The sequence below is a fragment of the Acinonyx jubatus genome, chromosome B3 (genome assembly GCF_027475565.1).
Source record: "Acinonyx jubatus isolate Ajub_Pintada_27869175 chromosome B3, VMU_Ajub_asm_v1.0, whole genome shotgun sequence".
Classification (NCBI taxonomy): domain Eukaryota; kingdom Metazoa; phylum Chordata; class Mammalia; order Carnivora; family Felidae; genus Acinonyx; species Acinonyx jubatus.
Genome location: NC_069386.1, coordinates 67,260,526 through 67,279,912, shown reverse-complemented (window position 1 = coordinate 67,279,912; position 19,387 = coordinate 67,260,526). Strand labels below are relative to the sequence as shown.

General features: G+C 39.5%; 1 protein-coding gene across 3 annotated transcripts in view; it reads left to right on the top strand.

The window, feature by feature from the left end:
* FMN1 (formin 1) overlaps positions 1–19,387 on the top strand; it is a 428,640-nt gene that overhangs the window by 115,674 nt on the left and 293,579 nt on the right. The gene's annotated exons all lie outside the window — the stretch shown is intronic.

Genomic DNA, 19,387 nt, shown 5'->3' with positions numbered 1-19,387 from the left:
TGTGTGTGTGTGTGTGTGTGTGTGTGTGTGTGTGTGTGTGTGTGTTTCAGGGTTTTTATTTATTTAAGTAATCTCTACACCCAGCATGGGGCTTGAACTCACAACCCTGAGACCAAGAGTCACACACTCCTCTGACGGAGCCAGGCAGGTGCCCCTGAAATAGATTTTGAAACATCTGTGTTTTTAAAAAAATGTTTATCTGTTTTTTTAAACACATTGGCTAAACTATGTATTTCTGGTTTATTTAATTTTACTTATTTCAATTACGAAAATCATACACAATCCTTTTAGAAAATTTGAACTATGTACTAAAATTGAAAGAAGAGAAATAACCCATAATTTCAGCAGTCAAGGATACCAACTGTTAACATTTGATAAATTTTCTTTGTATTTTTCAGAGAAAAATATGGCTTTTTTTAAATGAGAGATTTTTTTAACCTACAAGCATAGATTTTATGTTTCCTCCTTTTTTTCTTTCCTTTTTTTCTCTATCAATTACTCTTACATTGCTCCTCCATATTGTTACATATCGTTTCTAGATGTATTTTAAATGAATGTTCTACATTCTCATATTCTACCAATGTATTCTAAATCTGAAATTTTTTTAAAAATCATTTCTCTATTATTTGATGTTGACATTGTTTTCAATTGTAGAATAGTCCACAATTTGGAAATAGATGGCACTACCCAACATATAATTTTTCCTATACCTCTTCTCCTCCCACCAATATTAAGGACCATTTCTTTAAGATAAACTTGGGATTATTATTTGTAAATACAAGTAAATTTAGGCTTGTGATTCATATCACTGCCTAAAAAAGGTCTTTTTCCTAAACCAGGCTTTAATGGCTTATATATTTACATATTTATAATATTTATGCATTTATAAATATATATATCATATATGATATAAAATTATATTGGTATATAAATAATTACATAAACATATGATAAAATATATAAATATTCATGTTTCTTAGTTTTCCATTAATTATAATTTTTAAAAATTGGTCTGTGTTCTTTAGATTGTTTTCCACATCAGTGGTTTTTACACCTTGGGCCCTAAGGTTTCTCACCTCCAAGCCCTCTACCCTCTTCAGACAGTACAATTTAACTCCTATGTTTTGTTTATTTTATCATTATTATTTTTTAATGTTGATATTGTAAGTAAGATTTCCATTTGAAGGGGTTCTACTCAGTAAAAGTTTTGATCACCACACCCGCTTGCAAGGAGGTCTTTCCTCTGGGAGGCTTTCAACAGTAAGGTCAGGGAGGCATGTATTGCTGTGTGATACTTGGATCAGTTTTAAATGTTAGACAGGACTGCTCTGTTTTCAGTTCTGGAACTGATTTGCAGAATTAGCATCAGGAAGTTACTTTCCTCAGCCTTTTTCTATAGGTAGGCTGCTTCTTATTAGTATGCAGAGGTGATAGCTAAAACATTTAATTGGTGGGAATTTGACACCCAGAAATCAGAATGGCCACTGGCATTAGGGCTGGAGCTACAATTAAATTCTTTAAGTTCTCTTATGTAGCCATGAATTAATTTTGTTGTTGTTATTGTGTAGAGCCAGAGAGGAAATATTATTTTAGGCTTTGGGGACCATATAGTCTCTGTTGTAACTACTCAATTCTTATGACAAAACAGCCATAGAGAATATGAATGAGTGAGTTTGTGCTCCAATAAATGTTTATAGATGCTGAAATTTGAAATTCAGATAATGTTCACATGTCAAGAAACATTCATCTTTTGATTTTTTTCCCCCCACCATTTAAAAATAAAAAGATCACTCTTAGCTTATGAGTCATTCAAAAACAGGCAGTGGGTCAGATTTGCAATTTGCCAATCTCTGCTGTAGCCCAAGAGATGGAGATCTCCTTCATTTCCACTCTCAGCTCAACCACTCACCAGCTATGGGATTGTGGGCACTTGCTTACCTTCAGTTTCTTAATCAACTGTGTTTTGACAGAATGGAGAAGAGTAGGAACAGATGAAACAAAGAGTCTTTTAGCTATAATATTAAATTTCCTGATTCTGTTATAGGAGCGTAAGTCAACCCAAGCAATACCAATATGTGGTAAACGGGATTTATGTATTTATTTATTTATTCATTCATTCATATGTTTATTTATTTTTGTGACAGAGAGACAGAGAGACAGAGAATGAGCGAGGGAGGAGCAGAGAGAGAGGGAGACACAGAATCAGAAGCAGGCTCCAGGTTCTAAGTTGTCAGTACAGAGCCCGACGCGGAGCTCGAACTCACAGACCGCATTATCATGACCTGAGCCAGAGTCAGATGCTCAACCAACTGAGCCACCCGGGCGCCCCAAACGGGAATTATTTAAAGAAAACAAATAGATCTTAATATGCTCAATGCGAAATCTTTGTCCTAATAGGTGGAACCATGTCACAACTCACGTTGCAAGACCAAAATTTGTAGTCTCCTAACTCTATTTGAAGGCTCATAGGACATTCTGTGTCTCCAGTACTATCCTTCCCTTCTCCCCGAGTTTTATTGATGTATCTTGACATATAGTATTGTGTAAGTTTCAGGTGTAAAACATAATGATTTGATAGAAGTATAGGGGCGCCTGGGTGGCTCAGTCAGTTAAGCGGCCAACTTTGGCTCAGGTCATGATTTCATGGTCCATGAGTTCGAGCCCCGCGTCAGGCTCTGTGCTGACAGCTCAGAGCCTGGAGCCTGTTTCAGATTCTGTGTCTCCCTCTCTCTGACCCTCCCCTGTTCATGCTCTGTCTCTGTGTGTCTCAAAAATAAATAAACGTTAAAAAAATTAAAAAAAAAAGAAGTATATATTATGAAATTATTACTGTAACAAGTTTCGTTAACATCACCTCACACAGTTGCACATTTTTTTTAATTAAAAAAATTTTTTTAACATTTATTCACTTCTGAGAGACAGAGAGAGACAGAGTGTGAGTGGGAGAGGGGCAGAGAGAGAGGGAGACAGAGAATTGGAAGCAGGCTCCAGGCTCTGAGCTGTCAGCACAGAGCCCGATGCGGGGCTCAAACTCACGAACCGTGAGATCATGACTTGAGCCAAACTCGGACGCTTAACTGACTGAGCCACCCAGGTGCCCCAACACATTTTTTTTTCTTGTGATGAAAACTTTAAGATCTATTCTCTTTGCAGCTTTCAAATATGCAATACGGTATTGTTAACTCTAGTCACGATGCTGTACATTACATACTCAGAATTGATTAATCTTTTAACTGGAAGTCTGTACGTTGTGACCACCTTTATCCACTCCCTGCCTCTGGCAATCTGTTCTCTGTTTCTGTGAGTTTGGTTTTTTGTTTTTTTGTTTTTTGTTTTGTTTTTGTTCTGCATATAAGTAAGAACATAAGGTATTTGTCTTTCTGGTCTTATCTCATTTAGCATAATGCCCTCCAGGCCCATCCTTATTGTCCCATGCTATGTTCATCTTTTAGTTACTGAACTGTGGGAAAATACAGAGGTTCCTTTGGGGAATGGCAGGAGGGGAGTGAGGCTGGCGTAAAGTAGACACTAGGCAAGCTCAGGGTACCATCTATTTACCAACCAGTATGTATTTCAATGTTTGAACATCCAGTGCTGCTGTCTTAGTGTCACTTGGCTGAATGTCAACCAGACTGCTGTGCAGAGAGGTTCTGTTGGGTGATTATCTTCTAGTCCCGCTTATACAAATTCTGTGGACCATTCTGGTTGGTCTGCGAAACTCCTGAAAGACTAAACCCAACACGCAGTCAGCTCTACTTTTGGGTCACGAGGTAGCTTAATATTGTATAGGACATACTTATAGTGAAAAAATGTTTGTTTTTTTGTCTGAAATTCAAATTTAACTGGTTGTCCTATGTTTTGTTTACTGGATCAAGCAACCCTAGGTATCGATTTGGGGGCAGCATCCAATTGCACCAAATGTGTGAATTGCTCTGGTAAATTGCATCTGTGTATGATAAACCTTTGGTCATCCCAGAGTGCCCATTTAGAGTATGAACATTACAAAATTAGCCTTAAAGGGCAGTATCTTATATACCACCAAACTAGGAGCTATCATCAGCCATGTTCCTCAGTTTTTGGTATACCTTGAACCAGATATGTCAAAGGCAACTGATTATGGACAGACTAGAGAGTAAATGGGGTCTCACTTCTTACAGTGAGTGAAGTTTCTCAAAGATTCCATTTGAGAGGAATGTTCACTGATGAAGTTTTGGGGTGATGGCAGGGTTGAGAGCTGATGGCCAAGAAATAATTCTTAAACACATTTTTGGTGCAAAAAGGTGATTTTATTAAAGCATGGGGACAGGACCCACGGCAGGAAGAGCTGCCCTGGGGTTGTAAACAGTGACTAGTTATATACTAAGGAATTGGGGGAGGTAAAGACAAAAGGGAGGCCTCAAGAGGGACTTTGATATGCTAAAGAGGACTCCTGAAATAACTGAGGCCTTGCTATTGTCAAGCTAAGGTGGTTTTCCTCTAGTAAGGCATTCACTTTAGGATGGTAGGGGGGTCCTGGAGAAATGTTCTACTCTGTATTTGCCTCAAGTATTTGTCAATGGGCTATAGTTTACAAGGAAATTTAATTTTACCTACCATTTCTTTCTTGCCTTTGTTCCCCACGTCACTATTGAGGGGAGGGTGACACTAAGGGCTCTAGGAAACTGAGTGTATAGGTTTCTGGATATTAGGCTCTTGATAAGATTGCCTTTTTCTTGTAATTTACTAAGATATTTGTAAACTGATGGGAGACTCACTGTGATCTCCATCAGTTAACTCTTTGTTTTCCCCTTTCCTTTGTTCTTGGGCAGCCAGGAGTACCTGAGGAATATCACACGCATCCCACCTTGTGTGTGTGGTGGGGGTGCTGTGCTAGCTTGTGCTTGACCCTCAGCTTGCCTTATAGGTTCCCACATCATATCCCCCCTGAGTAATTTTGACCACTAAATCTTTAAGGTTGCTGAAGGTGGAAGGTCTCATCTTCTGTAGCTTCTTCGGGCTGAGTAGGGGCACAGGGATGTCCCTATCTATGGTCAATATTGATCATTTGGGGAACATATAGAGAAGTTACAAAAGGCAGAAGCAGCTGAATCCAAGGTGGACGTGTATGAACCTTCTTGAGTAGCAAGGATTATCTGTTGGCTTGAAGTTATTGTAGTGATGGAGTCTTGGCCCTAGGCAGAGACACATGGGAGAAAACAGGAAAATGTAATTGGAATGACAAGAAAGAAACCGCAGTAAAAGTACTTTGGTAGTTGACAGAAATGCTCCAGTCCAAGAGTTTAACCAATCATTAAAGGAAAGAGAGAGAGACTGTTTGAAGCACCAATTGGAGTATTCATGTCAGTTAGAAATCCAGAAATATTTGCGTGGTCATCTGGAATGTATACATAGCATTTTGTTTTTGTGAGAGTATAAGTTTCCACCTTGTGCAGCAGTTAAAACATCTAATGCCATCCTATTTTGTATGCATTTGAGTTATTCAGTATTTAATAATAGAATATGACGTTATTTTGAGAGTCATTTAAGGCCTTAACTGTATAACATGTGGTGTTTAACCATTATATAGACTGTTTTGTTTAGTAAACAATCAGGTAGTTAATAAGGCATTTCTTTTATAGAAACAAGAAAAATATAGGTTAATAGTCTGAGCAAATTACAAACCCAGTGTCTGCCTGTGATAAGATTTTTAGATGTCTGGCTTAAAGCCTCTTCAGATGGAATGGAAACAGGCAGCAGGAATCAGATGTTTTTGGGTTTGTGTGTTTGTTCTTTTTTTTTTTTTTTTTTTTTTTTTTTTTGGTTTGTAATTCAAATGTCTGTGGTGATCCTTTTGAATGGCCCTTTGTAAGAAGGAACAGTAGAAATTGGGGAAAGGAGAATGAAAAAGAAAGGTACAACCATCATAAGAGAAGTTTGAGGTCTTCCACACGTTTACAGGAGTAAGAAGGAAGATTAGTTTGCCCATTGGTTTTCTGTGAAGGAGGCACAGGTTTTATTTTAGAACTGGAGCCCATGAAGTGTGCTCCCTAACTTTATTGCCGGGGGAGTACTTAATGTGACCCAGTAGGGGCCCTTCCATTTTGGAGTTAAATCCCCTGCTGTGTTAGACTTTCAATCCTTTAAATAAACCAGGTCTTTTGGGTTTATATGGGGTGGATTTCTAGGAACTGTCCTATGAGGTTTAGGGAGGATATGGTTTGCATAGAGATTTATGAATTAACCCGGTCTTAAGTGAATAATTTAATAAGGCACTATAGTCTTTATCTATTGATAGGGCTGCAGTGAGAAAAGAATTTTCATAGACAATTGTTGGGGTGAATCCATCCCATTTTTTAGTTGTTTAATTATATGCCCATGAAGTTTTCTTATTATCCCCACAGAAAAACAAGCACAGAAGTTTGTCTATACATGAAATATTGTGACACATTTTCCAAAGTTTACCTCACGTTGTCTAGTTTAGGCAAACGTTTAAAGACAATCAGAGCTAGAATTTAACATCGATAAAGGTACATTATTGAGACATCGTTTTTTCTCTTAAAACCCTCATTTCCAGAGATAGCCAAATCAAGACTAATTTGTTTGTAAAACAAGTCCAGTTGTAATAAACTTGGCCTAATTATTTACATAAGGTCAGCAAGAATAGTGACTGATCATATAGATCTTTTACAATTTGCTTTGCTGGAACCCTTTATAAGGAATCTAGATTCAGGCTTTTAGTAGCCTCTCCAGGCCAGAAGCCATGCCAAGTACTTGCCATCAGTCGTGACTGCAATACGTGAAGATTTGGGCAAATTCCTTTCCATGAGGCCCCCAACATTTCCTGAGGTTCCTGCACCTGCCAGGAAGTGATACTCTTTACTCATCTGGTAAGGCTGCTGGGACCTCTGTAAGCAAGGTATCAGGCCAACATTTCCAAGGGGCTTCATGGCTCCATGTTTCATAAAGTCAGCCTTAGTTCCTTAGAGCTATATGGTCAGATCTGAGTCCATGCACGACTCTCAAATATGACATTCCAGTCAAAGCCTTGGTAAAATAACCAGTATTTCCAATGGTATCCTGTTACAAGAAGAAGATTCTTATTGAACTCACGTAAGTGATTATAATTGCCTTAAAAGAAAGAACACTCACTGAGAGTTTTTGATTTTTAGAGGGTTCAGGTAGAGAGAAATGTTAAATACTCCAGTTTGTTCACAAATGAATACTTTGTCACATTCCTGTATGTCATAGATGAGCAAACGTTTAGAGAACCAGCAACACTTTAAAACAAAAGTGGCCCGTGTCCTTCAGTTCATTTAGTCCCATGTTCCTAATTCTTGTTCAGTTTGAAAGCAGCTTTTTAGTTCTGGCAATTCTTACCCATCTTAGTATTAATCTTAAAGGTATTGAATACCTGTATCTGTCATGAAAGTCCTTTTTACAAATCTTGAAGATGAAACACATTTAGTATGAGCATCCGAATAATTATAAATGACAGAAATCTCAGAAATGGACATGGTTAACAATCTGATGAGAGTTCATTCTGATGCAATTGATACAGGAAATTTCATCATCTCTGTAACACCTAACACCTTGATAATCAGAGTATCAAGTGATGACCTTATTACCAAAACATTAAAACTTCAGGAATTGCATTTATATTTGAGTAGTTATAGCATTTACCCAAACAATATACTAAGGTTTACCATTATTTGTTTGACAGTGTTTCCAGAGTAACTTCACATACCAAAGAAGGCCTAATTGGTCAAAAATTCATTTACAATCTAAATCCTGGGAAATTTGTTAAAACCTTAGAAAGTTATAAGGCACATCCTAAATAGATTACAGATCATTACTAATCTTAAAACTTTAAATCATTTGTTTACCCAGCGTGGCAATGAGAGATCCTAAAGGCAAATATGTAGGGTTATATAGTTGTTAGCAAAACTTAGCTCCTTTAACATTGAGAAGTTTTAAGTAAGTAATCAAAGGCTTGATAAAGACAAAACAGAAGCTTTGGTTTTCTCAGCAGACAAAAAGAGAAAAAACAACAACAACAACAACCCTTTGTTTACATTTTCTTATCAAGAGCAGATCAGTGGTCCAAGAAAACTTTGTCTTTTGAACAGAGAAAAACAGAATCCATTTCAACTTAGTGCGTCCTGACCACACATGAAATTCCTTTCCAAAGAGTTCCCTTCAGGAACCTTCTACAACTTTCCTTGGCCTTCAAATTTTGTCCCAAGCCATTTCTCTCCAAACAACCAGTCTCATTTAGGGCAAAATTACTTTCTTTTACCTTCAACAAAAAATGTATTTCCATTCCTTATATCTTTCTTACACATTTTCTACTTTTTTACATAGAGTTGCTTTTATTTCCATCAGTCTTAATTATATTTAGCAGAATTTTAACTCTTAGAGACATTAGTCCCCAGTGAAAACTTAGTAACCAATGGAGAAGCATCAAACCAGAATTGTTTGCATGGGAAATTCATGAATCAATTATCATATTTAAATAGAAATCCCCGTTTATGCCGTAAGTTCAGTTCTTACGCAATTTTCCACACTTCCCTGACATCCACCTGTCTTCTATATCCACTGTAACATAATGACAAATCTCATAGCATCTCAGATTGCTTCATAAAACTAAAAGAACTTGGCTTACTCATTGAACTCTTAATGGCTAGTGGAACTGTGACACTCACTTCTCTTTGATCTTGATCCTTACTTTATTGTCCTTATTTCCTCTTTGTCTATTCCAACATGCACTAAATAGTTGTGCATATAAAATTTGGACTCTTGAGAATGTATGGACTTTTAAAACCTGGGAGAACATAGAATAGAACTGAGTTTTATAAAAATACTGAGAAATTTGTCTAGGAATTGTATTTATTTATTTATTTTTTTTTTAAATTTTTTTTTTTCAACGTTTATTTATTTTTGGGACAGAGAGAGACAGAGCATGAACGGGGGAGGGGCAGAGAGAGAGGGAGACACAGAATCGGAAACAGGCTCCAGGCTCTGAGCCATCAGCCCAGAGCCCGACGCGGGGCTCGAACTCACGGACCGCGAGATCGTGACCTGGCTGAAGTCGGACGCTTAACCGACTGCGCCACCCAGGCGCCCCTAGGAATTGTATTTAAATGAATTGGAAACATTGCAGCGGAAGTATTTTATTTGGTTTCCCTAAAATTCAGGCAATTGCTTTTTTGCCTCCTTTGAATGAATTCCACTTTTTCAGCCTCCCTTTTCTGTCTTGAAACTACAGCTCTATGCATACTCACTGGACTGAGTCCTGCGAGCTTCACATGGTCTCTTTAAAGCCTGCTCTCTGGATTCTACATGTATCATTTATGTTCCATGTGTGTATTTCAGAAAAGCATTTTTCTTCTCTCTCCAGGATACACATGGACATTTGTGGTTAAAACGACAATCCCGTATGACCCATTTCGAGTTTTAAAGGAAGTAGTAGCCTTTGCCTATAGAATGCTCAGGGGACTCCTATGTTAACGTGAGGTTCCAGTGTGTATGGCCTAGTTGTTTTTCTCTTGCCTTTTGATTTTTATAGGCTTTAATTAAGCCATCTTGATTTATTATTACCATTATTTCTAAATTGCGTTAAGGACTGCAGCTACTCCATAAATGTCCTGTGTATAACATGTATCATAAACTTCCCTCTCCATCTACAGAAAGTAAAAGACCTTGATTCTGGGAGCTGTTAAAACATTCTTTCAGAATATTTCATGATACTTTTTAAAGCATTGAAAGTGACAGTCATGCTGTATATACTTTGGTTTAAATGCCAAATTAAAATGATGTACAAAATGGAGGCAATAGTGAGTATATGTCATAACTCTGGGAATGTGATTCTTTCACCCACTGATCCCTGCAACTAACCATACTCTACAATTACAGCCACTATTTATTGAATGTCTTTGGTGATGAAGCAAACACGGGGTTAGGAATATTAGCACATTCAGTTCTTAGTACAGTCCTATGAGTTAAGTATTTTTCCAATTCTATAAATGTAGATACTCGTTCAGATATGTTAAGGAACTTGCCTCAGTGACACAGCTAGTATGTGATTAATAAGTAATTTTCGTACTGAACCCAAACACGTCCCATTTCAAAGCCATAGCTCTTGTCCCTCTTCTCTTTGCCCTCCCTTTAACTGTGTTTGAAAAAATAGGATCGTAGCTGTGACAGCGCCTACCTTACTTTTTCCTTTGTAATTTTAACGCATTCACACTTGTTTCCATATTTGTCTCTTAAAATGACTAAATTATGAGTATTAACTTAAAGCAATCATCACTGATCAAATCAGGGCTCATAACCTTTGTTTCCCTTCTGTCCTCGGCAAATTTTTTCTAGCTTCATTAGCCACTTGGTTCTGGTAATGAGGTGATCTATTTTGCCTCCGTTCTGGCTTTTCCATTTGAAGGAGAACTATTACAAATACTATAGTTTGGCTTTATGGTAATGAAAAGAATGAACATTAAGAATCAGATTGATCCAGTTCAGATCCTGGCTTTGCCATTCATTGGTTGTGTAATTTTAGGATTGACCTAATTTCTCTGAACCTCAGTATTAACAGCTATAGCAGTGTCCAGTACAGCAGTCACTAGCTATAGGTGGCAATTAATTAAAGTTAAATAAAATTTAAAATTTAGTTTCTCAGTCACACTAGACACATTTTAAGTGCTCAGAGGCTACCTGTAGCTAGTATCTACTGTTTTGGACACACAGATAAAGATCATTTCCATCACTGCAGAAATTTGCACAGGACAGCATTCATCTATAAAATGGGGTTAATGATACTTTTCATGGAGTTATATAGTAGGGTTAAGGAAGGCACGAGAAACCTTGCATAAAGGTGCCCACTCGGGACAACATAGACCTCCTAAAAAATGCTTGTTCTCTTCCCCTTCTTCTGTCATGCATGCTCTTTTCATCCACCTTCATTTTGTTTTAGGTAAATCCATACCTGCCCTAATTTTTTCTGTTGCCTCATTTAAATATAAAATTATTTAGAAATACTACCTGGATCTTTGGTGTTTGAACTAATATTCTCAAGATAACTCGATAACTCTTACCTAAAAAAAAAATGTAAGGAAAAGGCAAAGATACACAGTTTTGGCATAGCCAATGGCTATGTAGTTTTACTATTGGGGAAGAAGGAGAGTATAGGCAGGAATAGGTTACCTCTGGTTTATTAGATTCCAGATCCTCACCTAAAAGTGTTATCAAGAGCGACTTTAGCCACAATGAAATGCTTTCTTTATGGACTCCATGCCTTCTGAAGTGATTGTCCATGTGGAGCATAAATATTATTGATTTTGGAAAAGCTCAAAACCTTCACAAACATGTCCCAAGAAATTGTTTACCTTAAAGAATACTCCTTCTCTCCCCTCCCCTCCAGCTTCACGGGTAAATCTTGGCCTTTCCTTTTCCCTCTTACATTATTTTATTTTGTCATGGACATTGAATCCATTTCCAGAGAACCTTTAGTACTGTTTGGTGGAATCAGTCTTAGAAATATTTGATAGTAAGACCCTACCCAGTTAATGTAATAACTACTTCAGCCTTGATTTGGTATTTGTAAGAGAAAGGAAATTTTAAATGAAGTAACACGCCTTTGGAGTCTAATGACTTGGCATACACGCAAAAGAAGAAAATGGTTAGTGCCCTGCTGGAGTTGACCTGGGTACTTTCCCAGGCCAGCCACTGTCTGGGAGCAGCCCTTCCCCCAAGTGGGCTGAGGTCACAGTGCTTAGGGATCACACTTTTGGGTTGCAGCAGCAGCATGTTATCAATAGACTCTTGAGAAAAGGATTTTCTTGAGAAAATCCAAATTCGTGTGTTTTTATTTGTTTATTTATTTATTTTTCTGAAATGATTGAGTTGGTTTAACAATCATCTTGGAGCACAGGAAAAGGATTAAAGAGCATGATGAACTTTGTCTCCTTCTACAGTGGCCACCTGGGAGAATTTTAAGGTAATTTACTCCCTTCAGGTAATACAGATGGGAAAAACAATCCAGAGCGTATTGGCCCTAAAACATTCAAAGGAACCTCTTGAAAGAATTTTCTTTGATGCTCTATTCACTCTTGGCACAGATGTGGCATGGGTAGGTGTTGTATTTAGTAGGCCTTTCTATAACAAAGGATCCTGTTCAGACCAAAGGGCCCCTCTGCCCAAGTGCATATTTAGGAGGGAATTGGGTGGGGCAGCTTCCTGCGTGGGCTGTCAGTTCATCAGTAAATACTTGTTTCATACTGACAAGGCTAAAAAAATCTGTTCGATGCAGGTTGATGGCCCTAAAACAGTTGTTACTTTGCTATGAAAATATATCATACCTATGTGGTACCTACTATGTGCCAGGCATTGATGAGAGTGTCAAACTTATTAGTTCACTTAATGCTCCTAATAACCCATGAAGTAGGTACTTTTCTTATTGCCAGTATGCTGGTGAGGAAGCTGAGGCATAGGTTGCTTGCCCAAGGTCAAGCTTCTTGAAGGAGAAGAGTAGGAGGTAAGCCCAGGACCCAAGGCCAGGATCTTAACTGTGCACCCTGCCCTGGTTCCTGGTCATTAAAAGATCACATCCACACTGCTCTCTCATTTGCTTCCATCCTGACAAGTATGCCCCAGTCTCTCTTTCTGACTTTCAGAGTCTTCTAGTTTGTTACTGACGTTCAACTCATTTTCCCCTGGAGATTTGGTACTGCTCAGTGGAACCAGTCTTAGAAACATTTTACACTAAGACTGCTCAGTGGAAGAAGGCCTTAATCACTGAGACCTGCCCTCGCAATAGGGCAGGTGCAGTCTATTGTTTTTTTTTTTTTTTTAACGATTAGTAAAAACTGCTGCGGGCCGCTTGTGGGCTGACCTAGAGGGGCTGTTATAAGTTTCGTGTTGGTGGGGAGAGGGAAGGCTCACCATGAAGTCAGGGAGGATGCTATGAAGCTGCAATAGAAAGAGAAGACTAAAGAGGTCTCTGGCTTGGTCTTGTACTTGGTCTCGTGACTCCATTTCCAAGATGTGGAAAGTGAGCATAAGGAGGATGCTGTTCCGGAGGAAGGTAAGCTCATGGGCCAGGGCAGTAGGAAGACTGGAGGTGAACAGGAGTCAGGACACCTCGTTTCCCCTCTTGTTGCTCATGTGAGCCGTGTGAACTGGTGCCAGTTATTTAGCTTCTCTTGATTTCAAATGGCTTCTTCTTTAACACAAGAATGTGGAACGAGTTGATTTCTAGTATTTCTGAAGTCCCGTTCAGCTTCCCAGCAATTTGATTCTACCCACATTCTTCCATAATCCTCAGCTCCTTTCACGAGATGTTGATAGTTTGACAAGTGGCTTTCTTGAGTGCTTGTGATGTCATAATTTCCTCAGATCTCACTGTTTGTATCAGACTTCATTGAGTAAGTTAAAACACCCTTCCTGGACCAAAAAACCCATCTCTACTCATTACCCCACTCACATCTTTATCCACCACTTCCTTCCTTCCTTTCCCCAGTCCACTGGTATAAACTTGTCTTCTACAGAAATAGTTTCTATACCCTTACTTACCTTTAGTAATTTTAACTCCCTTCTACTTTTCTCCAGCAATTGTCACATGAACCTAGTTGAACCACTTTAGAAGCTAGAAGCAATTAGTCATTAAAAACAGGCCCAGAACTTGTAATAAATTGGGTAAGAGAAACAGGACAATCATGTGGCCTGATGCTGTGAAACTGACCTCATTTGCTCTACTTTTCCCTTGCCTTTCTGGGGTTTTATGAGAATGTGGGAGGGAATTATCTAAACTGAATGATTGGGTGGGGGACTCCAAAGAGTAGAGGGTGGGAGGACTTTAGGAAGTTTTTCTTTTAAGCAATGTCCAATTTCTGCAAATTGACTTAAAAAATGCTTTTTAATGCTGATTCCTCTAACCTTATGAGAGCCAAGAAGGTTGGTTCTACTGACTGGTCTCAGGTGATGTGCCTTTTTGTTGCAACCACCCTTTTAGGCTTATCTCACCAGGTATCTGTGGGACTGATGTTCTTATTACCTGAGGTACAGTTGCTTTCAGCCTCAGTCTGAGAGGATGGTGAGAAGGGAGAAACATGGACAATTCACTAGTAGTAAATTCTTCACACAAATATGTGTTGAGTTTTAAAGTAGCTGGGTACCAATTGTTTTTAACAAATAGTTACAAAGAACATCACATGGGTCAAGTGCTACCTGTTTTAACTTGGTTGTCTAAGGTGAATCATTTTATCTGACCTTTTGCACAGGTATAGCTGTTAGAAGGCTTAAGGGCCTTAAGGTTAAAACTGTCAAGGAGCATGAGTTTCCTGTCCCCTTTTAGCTAGACTAAGAATCAAATGGACACGAGACAGATGAACAGGAGAAAATCAGATTTCATTTTGTAAATACAGGGAATCCACACAGACATGTAAATTCCAAAGACAGGCAAAATGAGGTATGTATATCATCCTAAACTGGGTGGAGGTCTGGGACTTCAAAGAGAAGGAAGGCTATTCATAGGACAACAAGAGCAGATATTTGGAATCTAGATGTTTATCTTGCCATACAGATGGGTCACTCAGATAAAATTTATCTCTGGTAATAGCCATTATACTGGGAAGAACCCTCAATTTAGATTTTCCTATGTAGTGAAGGGAAGGGCAAAAAGTGTTTTCTGAGCCTGCAGGATCTCAGTTGCCTTCAACACAAAATAATCTTCATGCCAAAGTGGTCCATCTTGGGGTGGCCTGCCCTTGGCCCCTACAGAACAAAAGAGATTCAGGAGAAAGTCTTGGCTTCTACCGGTTTTGTGTAGTAGGTATTCAATAAGTATTCATCACAGAATAAGACACTGAGATAAATGATGTTGGAGAGAAGTGATTATTTTTCCTCCTGAAAATGTTAAAGCATTAAATAGACTCATTTTTCAAGACCAATCAACCAATTTGCAGGCTTCTTAAAAATCCTAGAACAGAGCACAGGCAGTAATGTCTCTGACATTGGCCGTAGCAACATTTTTCTAGATAGGTTCCTGAGGCAAAGGAAATATAAGCAAAAATAAACTATTGGGACTATGTCAAAATAAAAAGCTTCTGCACAGTGATGGAAACAACAACAACATTAAAAGACAGTCTACTGAATGGGAGAAGATATTTGCAAATGACCTGATAAAGGTTTGGTATCCAAAATACATAAAGAGCTGATACAACTCAATGCTCAAAAACAAATAATCCAATTAAAAATGGGCAGAAGACCTGAACAAACGTTTCTCCAAAGAAGACATCCAGATTACCACCAGACAATGAAAAAATGCTCAACATCACTCATCTTCAGGGAAATGCAAATCAAAAGTACAATGAGATAACAGCTCACACCTTTTTCATTATAGGTAGAATCAACAACACAAGAAAAAATGCTAGTGATGATGTGGAGAAAAACCCTCTTGCGCTACTGGTGGGAATGCAGACTGGTGCAGCCACTCTGGAAAATAATATGGAGGTTCCTCAAAAAGTTAAAAATAGAACTACTCTATGACCCAGAAACTGCTCTACTGGGTGTTTTCCCCCAAAATACAAAAACACGAACTCAAAGGGATACACGCACCCCTGTGTTTATTGCAGCATTATTTACAATAGCCAAGATAGGGAAGCAGCCCAAGGGTCCATCAGTAGATGAATGGATAAAGAGCTAGATGGGGCGCCTGGGTGGCGCAGTCGGTTAAGCGTCCGGCTTCAGCCAGGTCACGATCTCGCGGTCCGGGAGTTCGAGCCCCGCGTCAGGCTCTGGGCTGATGGCTCAGAGCCTGGAGCCTGTTTCCGATTCTGTGTCTCCCTCTCTCTCTGCCCCTCCCCCATTCATGCTCTGTCTCCCTCTGTCCCAAAAATAAATAAACGTTGAAAAAAAAAAATTAAAAAGAGCTAGAGTGTATTATGCTAAGTGAAATAATTCAGTCAGAGAAAGACAAATACCATATAGTTTCACCATGTGGAATTTAAGAAACAAAACAAATGAGTAAAGGAAAGAGACAGAGACAAGCCAAGAAATAGACTCTTAACTATAGAGAACAAACTGACGGTTACCAGAGGGAAATTGGGTGTGAGGATTAAAGAATGTATTTATCATGATGAAAATAAAACGATTTAAAAATTTTGCAGGCTTCTTATTTGAACATTATAGTCAAACATTTTTTTGATTTCTTAAATCACCAGCAATAGTCACATTTCTAATGGTCTGAGAGTCAATATTCAAACATCTATTTGAAATACCATGCTGCTCTCTCTTACTTCTCTTTATTATTTAGATGGTAACTGCTTGCTTTCACTTAGAATTGTTTTAGGTCCAGGGGCACCTGGGTGGCTCAGTCGGTTAAGCATCCAACTTCGGCTCAGGTCGTGATCTCACAGTCCGTGAGTTTGAGCCCCGTGTTGGGCTCTGTGCTGACAGCTCAGAGCATGGAGCCTGCTTCAGATTCTGTGTCTCCTTCTCTGCCCCTTCCCTGCTTGTGCTCTCTTTCTCTCAAACATAGATCAACATAAAAAAAGAATTGTCTTAGGTCCACTGGTTGCTATTCAAACTGAGTCTGGGGTATAAAGTACTTAGTTACAATTTATGAACAAAGTGTCACCTCTTTCTTGGCTGATCTCCCCTATTTACCTTCATGTGTCATGAAAGTGGAGGGCTGGGGTTTTCTTTATCCTTATATCCCTGGAGCCTGGTATGTAGTTGGTGCTTAATAATTGTTGGATAAATACATCTTTGTAATAGAGTTATGCTTCATAAATGAAGGAGGGTTGTATGGGGAAAGCTTTTTAATGTGTTTGACTCCAGGGGATTCTGTGTTTTGTCTGTGACTAGTACACAAGCCAGCTAGGCATTTTTGCTTGATTTATTTTTATTTTTTCTAATCAGCCACTCTAGATTTTCCCCTAAGTTACAAGGGGAAAGAATGATCATTCTCCCATTGTTTTGTGAAGTTCATCTTCTGTGTCATCTCAGAGGATAAAATACACTTTGTGTCCTAGTGAGAGACTAGTAGTGCAATTTCTGGATTGTTCTCTTGGCCACGGTTGCTTAACCGTTTTTTTTTTTTTTAAGTTTTATTTATTTAAGTAATCCCTACACCCAACATGGGGCTCAAACTCATGACCCCAAGATCGAGTTGCACACTTTTCTGACTGAGCCAGCCAGGCGTCCCCATGGTTACTTAACTTTTAAAATAAACCTAATAACTTACTTACCTCTAACCCAGGGACTGGGATCAAATCATTTCCTAGGACTCAAGACTTGGCACAACTTCCATGAAATTGTATTGGCATCCGTGGGTATTGACAGAATGCTGAATATCTTAATTCTGCTCCATACTGTTGTATAAAAAGGCCAACAACCTTTGGGGGACACTTTATGTCCCATTTCGCCCAGATGTGCTGGGGGTGCTCAGAAACTTATTCTTGAAACTGATAGTTAGGTTTGAGAAAAATAGAGCCTCCAGTTAAAAAGGTCGACACCAGGGCGCCTGGGTGGCTCAGTCGGTTAAGCGTCCGACTTCGGCTCAGGTCATGATCTCGCGGTCCGTGAGTTCGAGCCCTGCGTCGGGCTCTGTGCTGACAGCTCAGAGCCTGAAGCCTGTTTCAGATTCTGTGTCTCCCTCTCTCTGACCCTCCCCTGTTCATGCTCTGTCTCTCCGTCTCAAAAATAAATAAAACGTTTAAAAAAAATTAAAAAAAAAAGGTCAACACCAAATAGGTGTCACGTCTCTTCCCCACACATCAGTGTTGGACGGTCTATATGTTGTTAAGAACATAAGACTGATCTTATGATTTGATGTGGTGATTCCTTTTCTCCTCATTCTTGCAGAAGCAGAAGTCTGATTTTTATCAAAGGGCATTTCCTCTGGACAGGAAACTGTTCCAAGACTTGAATGGTGCCCATGAAGCTTTCTGTGTGTTATGGCGGCCTTTTGATGAAGTCTGCCCTGGTTAATAATCCCAAACATACTAGCATCAGGAGTGAGTGGGAAAGTGTCCATTTAGACACCAGGTCAAACCAGGGGCCAGGAAGTGCTGTCTTAACTTTTCCATAGGGATTGGTGGGATATTATAATATGTACCCTTTTTGTGTGAGGGTTCCTTTTGAACACACTGCTAGAAATGTATTGCAGTCAAAATTTCTCAGTGTTAATACTTATTGGGGAACATGATTCAAGTCATCAGCGTGACATTCACGGCTGTTCCCTGGTGCACATCAAGCAAGACTGCCGTTTTGCACAAGAAGCTTGTGGCTCCAGCTTCTATTTTGCAGAATAAATTGCTGTTTGTGTTAACACTTGGGCTCAATCTTCTTGCAGCTTTGCTCAGAGGGCCGGTGATTACTCCTAAGCCAGTTTGACTGCCATGATCCAGTACAGTAACTTGTCCATCCCAGGTCCTTACTAAATGCCTGCTGACTGGACCAGATTTGAAAAACACTGAGACCTTCAGGTATGACAGGTAGCTGTCCCAAGAGGCAGCCATGCAGCTAGGAAACAGAGCGGCAATTTTTCCACGTCCTTCGTTGCCAAGTTCCCAGCATATGATCAGAGTGTTAGAAACTACCTTGCTCTGATGGTTGGTGGTGATTTTGTCTGCCCTTCTTGTTTTAGGCAAATTGGGTCTGTGATAGAAACCTGACTGACAGAGACCTTTCAGATGTTTTGCCCTTTGGGGGAATGTGGTTCCTTGGGGACCTTTGATAAATCGCTTTGCCTAACAAGGCAGGTTGTGTGTTACCTTGTATCATGCCAGGTTTCATTTGGTTGGATCACTGAAGCAGAGCGGGGTGCCCTTCGGCCATCAGGATTCCTAAGGAAACCAGGAACTCAGAGCTGCTGAGCAGAAGCCTGGGGTTGGCACAGAGCGTGTGGAGGGTAATCATTCCTGCTGGGGCTGGGGCTGTTTACTCTGCCCGCCTAAGGCTGGTGGCCACTGGGCGTGGTGGGCGTGCTTGCCTAAGTACCTGTTTGTAGAACAGTGAGACACCAGGGCAGAGCTAAAACAGCAGTAATCTGAAACCAGTTGTGTTGGTTCCCCACCCCCCCCCCCCCCCCCCCCGACCCCACCAGCTAAAATCTGCATTCCAGATGAAACCTGCAGGGAAGCGGAAGAAAGCATTTAAAAAAAAAAAGACAGCTTTGAGAGCTGTAAATCAACTGCTTTTGAGAGAGTTCTTGGCATTTTGAGATCATCTGTTTCCCTACTTTTATTTCCTTGCTCTGGGCTTTGTAAGTGGCTGTGGATCTGAGTGTGCTGCTAGGTTTTTTGGCCTGGATGGTGCACAGGCTTCTGACCAAAATTTAAAGGGCAAAAAGGAAACGTTTCATCATTTTTCTGCTGATTCACTTTTGAATTTCTTGGGCTGATGCGGGGGG